The 10,109-nt window shown below is 37.0% G+C and overlaps 1 pseudogene; it reads right to left on the reverse strand.

Moving 5' to 3' along the window:
- Positions 1–9,708: 9,708 nt before the first annotated feature.
- LOC129666547 (U4 spliceosomal RNA) lies at positions 9,709–9,836 on the reverse strand (annotated as a pseudogene).
- Positions 9,837–10,109: the final 273 nt, after the last annotated feature.

Here is a 10,109-nt window from a genome sequence, read left to right on the forward strand (position 1 = left end):
AAGGTACCCTGGGTAAACCTTATATCTCCACTGCTTTTAAGATGTTATCTGAGTTAGGAATGATGGTACATGCCTGTAATCTTAGCTACTTTATATTCTGAGGCAGGAAGAGCATAATTTTGAATCATGTATGGGCAACATAGAGTGTTCCCTGGAAACCTATACAATTTAGCAGTATCCTGATCTCACAATTAAAGACATAACTCAAAGGAAAAGTACTGTACAGTATATATATATATATATATATATATATATATATACAGTTTTATCATATATATATATACTGTACAGCATATATGGCATTCATGGGAAGGGAGAGGTGGGGGAGAAAGGAGAAAGAGAGAGATTAGAGGGAGAAATAGGAAGCTGGGAGAGAGGGAGAGAGAATGAATATGACTAGGAAAAACTGAAAGAGGTAGTATATGAGAGGCAGAATTGGAGGAGAAAAATATTCACAGTGAAAGGATGTGTAATGCTCATGTCTAGTCAGGACTAGTGAGGTTGATGCAAGCAGACAGGTTGGCTTACTACCTGAGTGAGGGACTATACTGAAAGGCATTATGGAAGTGTCAGAGAGACTTGAATGGGTACACCAATGTAGCCGAGTTTTCTCACAGGATGAGGTGCTGGACGAGCTTGCTTTATATTCACACTCATGGATCTGGAAGGGCTGCAGAGAAGCTATTCGTGCTCTTAAAGTTTAGACTTGACATTAAAATAGAAATGCATCTTCCAGGTTATGTTGGTCATAAATAAACCTAAAGCTGGCAAAGAATGAAGAGAATGAGAGTTCACCTCTGTCTCAATAAGGGGAATAGCAGATGACTTAATAATCTATTTTATCTAACATCCCTAGATGGAAATAAGAAGCATTTCTTCCTCTATAATATTATATAATGAGAAAAAAATCATGTTATGCAGAAAATCTAGGGGAAACATACATTTTAAAATACCGAGCAGAAAAAGTTAAGAAATGATTTATAAGCAGCACACATACTAGACTAGATCAGTTCATGATTTCAATCAGAATTCTTTCTCAAATATCTTACAGTGTAAGTTATTGCTCTACACACTTTCTGAAAATATCAACACAATGACCTGTTTCTACTTATAGTACTTCTTTTATATGTTCTAAAGCTGAGAAGATAAAGTAAAATTTCCACTCAACATTGTATAAAAGACTAACATGTTTATTTTTAGGCACATGCTTATTATCTAGTTTTATCAGAAAAAAAAAATTCACTGACATTCTGGAATAACACTTTTAGCTAAGAGGAAATTGTTGCATACCAGGTTAGAATTTTACAGATTTACATGGTTGACCAGCCAGTGAAAACAACTGAATAAGGATAAAGAATTAAAGAGTAAGGAGTACAGGCACAATAGTAATAAAGAAAGTGGTACTGTAGATTAGACATTTATAATGGATTAGCTGTTAATTTTTTCTCTTCTATATGTTGCTTTAATAAGATCTGTCAAACTATTGTTCAATTTATCTTTCTGTGCATTTCTCTTAAAGATGATGGATCACTGCTTATTATGAGAAAACTTTTCAGATAAAATGAAGAGACTTGCTCTAGCAATATTTATGAAATGAGGACATTTGTATGATTACATCTATGGCACTATGTCCTTATTTACATTTTTTTTTTTTTTACAATCAGTGCTTATGGTGGTTACTAAAATGGTTTCTATTGAGTCATATATTTAAATTCTCAGTCACCAGCTGGTGGAACCTTTTGAGAGTAAAAAAGAGATTAAGAGGCACGGTCTGCTTGAAGGCAGCATGTCACCGGGCATGGGCTTTGAGGTTTCTTTTTTTATTAAAAAAAATTCTATTAACAAAAGTTTATTCACTTTGTATTCCAGCCATAGCCCCCTCCCTCATTCCTTCCTAATCCCACCCTCTCCAAGTCCACTGATAGGAGATGTCCTCCTTCCCTTCCATCTGACTCCAGCCTATCAGGTCTCATCAGGACTGTCTGCATTGTCCTCCTCTGTGGCCTGGCAAGGCTGCTTCTCACTTAGGGAGGGATAATCAAAGAGCCAGTCACTGAGTTCATATCAAAGACAGTCCCTGTTCCCCTTATCAGGGCACCCTCTTGGATACTAAGCTGCCATGGGCTACATCTGAGCAGGGGTTCTAGGTTATAACCATGAATGGTCCTTGATTGGAGTATCAGTCTCAGAAAAGACACCTGCGTCCATATTTTTTGGTTCTGTTGCTTTACTTGTGGAGCTCCTGTCCTCTCCAGGTCTTACTATCTCTCCCTTCTTCTCTAAGATTCCCTGTAGTCTGCCCAAAGTTTGGTTATGAGTCTCAGCATCTGCTTTGATACACTATTGGGTAGAGTTTTTCAGAAGCCCTCTGTGGTAGGCTCCTGTCCTAGTGTTTGTTTTCTCCCTCTTCCAATGTCCATCCCATATTTTTTTCTGAGTGAGGATTGATCATCCTACCCAGGGTCCTCCTTCTTGCTTAGCTTCTTTAGGTGTACAGATTTTAGATTTTATATTATATGTCTAATATCCACTTATAAGGGAGTATATACAAAAGCTCATGCTTGGAACTCTCTCTGTCTCTTTCTCTCTTTCTGTCTCTCTGTCTCTGCCTCTCTCTCTGTCTCTCTGTCTCTGCCTCTCTCTCTGTCTCTCTGTCTCTCTCTCTCTCTGAAGATAATGTACTAAGCTTCTGAATATAAGCAAGCACACCATTAAATGCTTTCTTTAATAAGATGTACATCAGTCATTGAGTTTCTTCATAGCGATAGAACAGACAGTAAGACTGGTAGACAATCTTTTAGATAGGCTGTTAAAAACTAGTGTGTTAAATATACTACTTGTATTTATTTCTTTTCATTTTATACACACCCTAACGTCATCTTCTGCCACAAATCAATTGTTCAGTCAGTCAGTGTCATCAAGGTGTATATCCTTATCTATCACTGACATTTGCTTTAGATAGTATGCTAAATTCTTTTTCTTTCTCAAATACACATGGAATCTCTACAACCATATACAGAAAAATAAGCTATTCTATATGTGAAATTATCCTGTCATTTTATAATCTTGGACTTCCAGAAAGTAATAAATATCTTAAATGTCCTAGAATTTTTTGCAAGTTTTCTGTCTACTACACACACACACTATCAAACACACTGTACACTTGCAAACACAGGCACACAAACATATGGCTCCCCACACACACATCATACACACAAACACACATATCATGTGCTCACGAACATACACATACACACACAAACACACACCTATTCACACAAATGCATGAAGGTACACACACATCAAACACACATAAACACACATGGAATTGTAAATAAAAAATTTAAATAGAATGCTCATACACAAACGTTATATAACAGAAAATCAAAATTAAAGCTGACTTATTAAATATTTATTATAGTGGATTCCATCATTTCTTCAGAGAAGTTTTATTTATATATTACAACTTAAATTGTTTTTTTATTAGTTTAAAGATGGGTTTAATAATCTATCCTTTAATCCTATCATTCCTTTTGCACTTTTTAAAAATTTATTTATATTTTTATAAACAACAGTTTATTCACTCTAAATCCCCTCTGTAACCCCTTCCTCATCCCCTTTTGTATCACCTCTGGAGTGCCCATCTTAGTCTCCTCCCAGTCCCACTCACACTCTCTATTCTCCCCTAGTACTCTTTCCCTCGTCCCCTAATAGGGGAGGAGATGGTCCCTTTCTATCTGACCCTAGCCTATAAGGTTACATTCCCACCAGCAATGGAAGAGGGTTCCCCTTTCTCCACAACCTCTCCAGTGTGCATCATCCCTTTAGTTTTTGAACTTAGCCGTTCTGATGGGTATATGGTGAAATCTCAGGGTCTTTTTGATTTGCATTTCCCTGATGACTAGGGATGTTGAGTGTTTCTTTAAGTGTTTTTCTGACAATCGATATTCCTCTACAGAGAATTCTTTATTTAGCTCTCTATTCCATTTTTTTTAATTGGATTACTTGATTTGTTGCATTTTAACTTCTGTAGTTCTTTATATATTCTGGATATTAGCCCTCTCTCAGATATAGGGTTGATGAAGATCCTTTCCCAGTCTGTAAGCTGTCATTTTCTTCTGACAACATTGTCCTTTGCTTTACAGAAGCTTTTACATTTCACGAGGTCCCATTTATTGATTGTTGCACTTAGAGCCGGTGCTGTTGGTGTTCTGTTCAGGAAGTTATCTCCTGTTCCAATCAGTCAAGACTCTTACCCACTTTTTTTCTGACAGATTTAGTGTGTCTGGTTTTGTGTTGAGGTCTTTGATTTGCTTGTACTTTAACTTTGTGCAGGGTGATGAATATAGAATTTGCATATTCTACGTGTAGACATCCAGTTAGACCAGCACCATTTGTTGAAGATACTATCTTTTTTCCATTCTATGCTTTTGGCTTCTTTGTCAAAATTAAATATCCATAGGTGTGTGGGTTTATTTCTGGGTCTTCTATTCAATTACATTGATCTACCAGTCTGATTCTATGCCAGTACCATGCAGTTTTTATTACTGTTGCTCTATAGTACAGCTTGAGATCTGGGGTGTAGATACCTTCAGAAGATCTGCTGTTGTACAGGATTGTTTGAACTATTCTGTTTTTGTTTGTTTGTTTGTTTTTCCTTATGAAATTGAGAAACATTCTTTCAAGGTCAGTAAAAATTGTGTTTGTATTTTGATGGGAATTGTATTGAATCTGTAGACTGCTTGTTGTAGGATAACCACTTTCACTATGTTAGCTCTCTCGATCCATGAGCATGGGCGATCTTTCCATCTTCTGATATCTTCTTCAATTTCTTTTTTTAGAGACTTGAAGTTTTTTTTTTTTTGTTTTTTGTTTTGTTTTGTTTTTTTTTTCATACAGGTCTTTCCCTTGCTTGTTTAGAGTTACACAAAGAGGGGTCCAAGATGGCAGCGCCAAGCATGCAGGGTATCTGAACAGCAGCTCAGCACTGAGAGCAGGATGACCAGGAGGCTGTATTCTGGACTCCAAAACCCCTATTTCTGTGTTTCTCAGGTGAGAGCAGAATCAATGTGGATACTGGAAAGTCCATCTTCATGCCACCCAAATAATACTAGGAAAACATCCCAGGATTCCTGCCCTGCACAGCTACAGCCGTAGGCCACCTTCCTGATCCCACCATCTCTGGATAACTTCTTGGGACTGACAAGGGGAGGCGCATGCAAGGGTGCTGCTCCCCTACAGCTTTCTGTTTCTAGTTCTTGGAATAGTTTGAAGAGCATTGCTGTTATCTCTTCTTGGAAGGTCTGCTATAACTCAGTGCTGAAACTGTCTGTTTTTTTTTTTTTCTTTTTTTGATGTGGGAATTTTGATGACCACTTCTATTTCCTTAGGTCACACAGGACTATTTAATTTATTTATCTGATCTTGGTTCAGCTTTAGTAAATTGAATATATCAGGTAAATTGTCCATTTCATTTAGATATTCAAATTTTGTTACATATAGGAATTTGAAGTAGGACCTAATGAATCCTTGGATTTCTTTAGTGTCTGTTGTTATGTTTCCCTTTTCATTTCGGGTTTTGTAGATTTGGACCATGTCCCTTTGACTTTTAATTAGTTTGGCTAAGGGTTGGTCTATCTTGTTGATTTTCTCAAAGAGCCAGCTCTTCTTTCGTTGATTCTTTGAATTGTTCTCTTTGTTTATAATGTATTTATTTCAACCCTGAGTTTGATTATTTCCAATCTTCTACTCTTCTTGGGTGTGTCTGTTTCTTTTCTTTTCTTTTCTTTTCTTTTTTTTTCTTTTCTTTTCTTTTCTTTTCTTTTTTTTCTAGTGCTTTCAGGTGTACCATAGAGTTGCTTGTATGAGATGCCTTGAATTTCTTTATGAAGGCAATTAGTGCTATGAACATTCCTTTTGGCACTGGTTTCATTGTGTCCCATAAGTTGGGGTAAGTTATATCTTCATTTTCATTAAATTCTAGGAAGTCTTTAATTTCTTTCTTTATTTCCTCCCTGACCCAGTTGTCATTGAGTAGAGAGTTGTTCAGTTTCTATGTGTGTAGGCTTTTGTTATTTCTGTTATTGTTCAGTTCTTCTTTTAGACCATGGTGTCTGATATGATACAAGGGATTGTTTCAATCTTCTTGTATCTGTTAAAGCTTGCTTTGTGCTCTACTATATGGTCAATTTTGGAGACGATTCCCTCATGGGCTAAGAAGAAGGTAAATTCTTGTGTTTAGGGGAAAGATTCTTTAGATATCTATTAGGTTCATTTAGTAAGATCTCTGTAGGTGTCATTATTTCTCTGTTAGCTTCTGTCTCAATGCTCTATCCCTTGGTGAGAGGGGGGTGTTGAAGTCTCCCCCTGTTAAGGTGTTAGTATCCATGTGTGATTTAAGCTTTAATAGTGTTTCTTTGACAAATGTAGGAGTGCTTGTGTTCGGTGCACAGATGTTCAAAATTGTGATGTCGTCTTGGTAGATTTTTCCTTTGATGAGAATTAATTGTCTCTCCCCATCTCTTTCAATAATTTTGGTTGAAAGTCTATTTTATTAGATATTAGGATGGCTGTTCCAGCTTGCTCCTTGTGTCTGTTTGCTTGGAAAAGCTTTTTCAAGCCCTTTACTCTGGAGGTAGTGTCTATCTTTGTTACAGAGGTGTGTTTCTTGAATGCACCAAAATTTTGGATTCGATTCTGCAATCAATCTGTTAGTCTGTGTCTTTTTATTGGAAAATTGAGACCACTGATGTTAATAGATATTAGTGAACAATGATTGTTAGTTCCTTTTTTTGTGGAGTTGATGGTGATTGTGTATTTGTGTGTGTGTGTTTTCTTTTTTGGTGTGATGGTCTCTTTATCCTGCATTCTCTTGGCTGTAGTTGATTTCATTAGATTGGAGTTTTCCTTCCAGTATCTTTTGTAGGGCTGGATTGTGTGTATATATGGTTTAAATTTAGTTATTACATGGAATATTTTGTTTTATCCATCTATGTTTATTGAAATCTAGATATAATAGTCTGGGTTAACCCCTGTGATCTCTAAACTTCTGTATGATATCTGTCCAGACCCTTTTGGCTTTCATAGTCTCCGTTGAGAAGTCTGGTGTTATTCGGATAAGTTTGCCTTTATATATTACTTGACCTTTTTGCCTTACCTCTTTTAATATTATTTTCTTTGTTCTGTAGATTTAGTGTTTTGATTATTATGTGACAGGAGTAGTTACTTTTCTGGTCTATTCCACTTGGTGTTCTGTAGGCCTCTTGTATGCTTATGGACATCTTTTTCTTAAGGTTGAGGAAATTTTCTTCAATAATTTTCTCTAAAATATTTCGTGAAGCATGGAATCTTTTTTCTTTTAATTAATTTTTAAAATGAATTACAATTTATTCATTTTGTATCCAGCTGTAGCCCCTTTTTTCATTCCCTCCCAATTCCACCCTTACTCCCTCTTGTCATCCCATGGCCCTACCCCAGTCCACTGATAGGGGAGGTCCTCCTTCCCTTCCATCTAACCCTAGCCTATCAGGTCTCATAAGGACTGGCTGCATTGTCTTCTTCTGTGGCATGGTAAGGCTGCTCCCCCCTCAGGGGAAAGTGATTGAAGAGCCAGCCACTGAGTTCATGACAGAGACAGTCCCTGTTATCATTACTATGGAACCCACTTGGACACTGAGCTGCCATGGGCTACATCTGTGCAGGGGTTCTAGGTTATCTCCATGCATGGTCCTTGATTGGAGTATTAGTCTCAGAAAAGACCCCTGTGTCCAGATATTTTGGTAATGTTGCTGTCCTTGTGGAGCTCCTGTCCCCTCCAGGTCTTTCATCATCCTCTTCTTTCATCAGATTTCCTGAACACTACAGAAAATACTCAGCAATTAAAAACAAGGAAATCATGAAATTTTGCAGGCAAATTGTGGGAACCAAGAAATATCATCCGGAGTGAGGTATCCCAGAAGCAGAAAGACACAGATGGTATATACTCATTCATAAGTGGATATTAGTCTTATAGTATAAAATATTAAATCTGTACACCTTAAGAAGCTTAACAAAAAGGAGGGCCCTGTTTAAGATGATCAATTCTCTTACAGAAAGGTGAATGGGATGAATATCAGAAGAGGGAGAAAACAGGAAACAGGATAGGAGCCTACCATAGAGGGTCTCTAAAGACTCTATCCAACAGTGTAATAAAGCAGATGCTGAGAATCATATTCCTATTATTCTTAGGTTTCATCTTTTCATGATATCCTTGATTTCTTGGAATTTTTGTATTTCTAAGTTTTCCCATTTTATTTTTTCTTTGAGAAAGATATCAGTTTTTTGCAATTGTATCTTCAGCGCTTGAGATTCTCTCTTCCATCTCTTGTATTCTGTTGGTGATGTTTACTTTTGTGGTTCCTGATCCCTTATTTAAGTTCTCCATTCCAGGGTATTCTCTGTTTGTGTTTTCTGATCCTAATTTGGTTTGTGTGTCTTGAATGATTTTATTCATTTCATTCATTTGTTTGAATGTGGTTTTCTGTCTATCAATGACGGCCTCTATTTTTTGTTCATTTCCTCTTTATGTGCCCCGAATAAGTGCATAATTATAGATTTAAGATCATTTTCCTGTATTTCAGCTCCAATAGAATATCCTCTGATTTCTGGAGATTCTGGTGAAGCCATGACGTCCTGTTTTTGTTTTTGTTTTTGTTTTTTTTCCCTTGTGTTCTTAAGCCAGTGTCTAGCCGTCTGGTTTTCTATAGCCTTGACTAATTATTCTTAGAGCCTGTACTGCAGACTAGATCCAACTGTCTCATCTGGCTTATTGTTTGTGGCCCAGGTATACGTGGTAGCTGAGGCACAGTAGGAAAGATCTCTGAGTCTAGCACTGCCCCTTAGTCCCACAGGCTTCCTTAAGATGGTGGAGGATGGGATCTGGGTTCCAGGCCTGGCTCAGCTCTGCTGCGTTCACTGGTTGTGATGACCTTGTTGTTTCTGACCCAGGTGGCTAGGCTGCTGGGGGACAGGCTGAAAGAACTCCAAGCCTAGAACTACTCCAGTGCTCCACAGGCCTCTTGAGAAACACAAGTGTTGGAGTTTTGGGGTCCATAGTACAGCCTGTCAGTCACCCTGCTCTCACAGCTAAGTTGCTGTTCAGATACACTGTGTGGTCTCTGCCTCCATCTTCCCTTGTCCTAGAGACATTTTAAGATATAAGTGAACATTTTAAGGTATAAGTGACGTCATAAGTGAACAAGTGGTAGAGTCAACAAGCAAGAAAAATGAACACACAGCTGGTTATCTCTGCATAACCATGTATTTATTTATTAGTTATATATCATGCCAAAAAAATACAGCATAAAGATGGAAAACAAATAAAATTTAAAACAAAATAATCTTGAAACTGATACCAAAATTTATTTTGGTAATCTTTTTTGCCTTATAGCTTCTTGTTAAAAAGATTGTTTGTGATGGAAATTACTATATTACCATTTGAAATAAACTAATTCTCAAAATTCAGTACTTAGCACTAAGTCCTGATAAAACTTGGTGTTTTGGTCTGAGTTGGTACCAGGGAGGCTCCCCTTATTTGAGAAGTAGGCTAGAGAAGATAGAGGGAAGTGAGAGAGAGAATTGGAGTGGAATGAGAAGAAGGAGGGCCTATTATCGGGATGTAAAATTAATTAATTAATTTTTAAAAAGCATATAAAATTAACACATTGTGCATTTATGAATTAATTTTTAAAATGTTCATATATAATAATAAGTAATTTAAATAGAGAAAAATTTTCAATTAGCAATAATCGCGCCTCAGATAAAGTTCATTGGCTACGATACTGACAATGCGCACAGCTCTTTTGCATTATGAGAAATAAATTTTCACGAATCTTGCCCTCCCACCAAGAAAATAAGAAAAATGCCAACCACAAAGAGTCTGCCAGCAGTTTAATGATATTTACTATTGCTATGTAGGTCAGTGTAAAACTTCGGAATTCATAATAAATGATCCCTCATGAGTTTTATTTTGAGCATCAGTTGGGAGTCCCTTTTAAAAACACAGATTCCATAGAGAGGTGATGGTGCACACCTTTTACCGCAGCACTCATGAGACAGAGGTTGGCTCATCA

The sequence above is a fragment of the Psammomys obesus genome, unplaced genomic scaffold (genome assembly GCF_907164565.1).
Source record: "Psammomys obesus unplaced genomic scaffold, mPsaObe1.curated_primary_1811, whole genome shotgun sequence".
NCBI classification, from domain to species: Eukaryota; Metazoa; Chordata; class Mammalia; order Rodentia; family Muridae; genus Psammomys; species Psammomys obesus.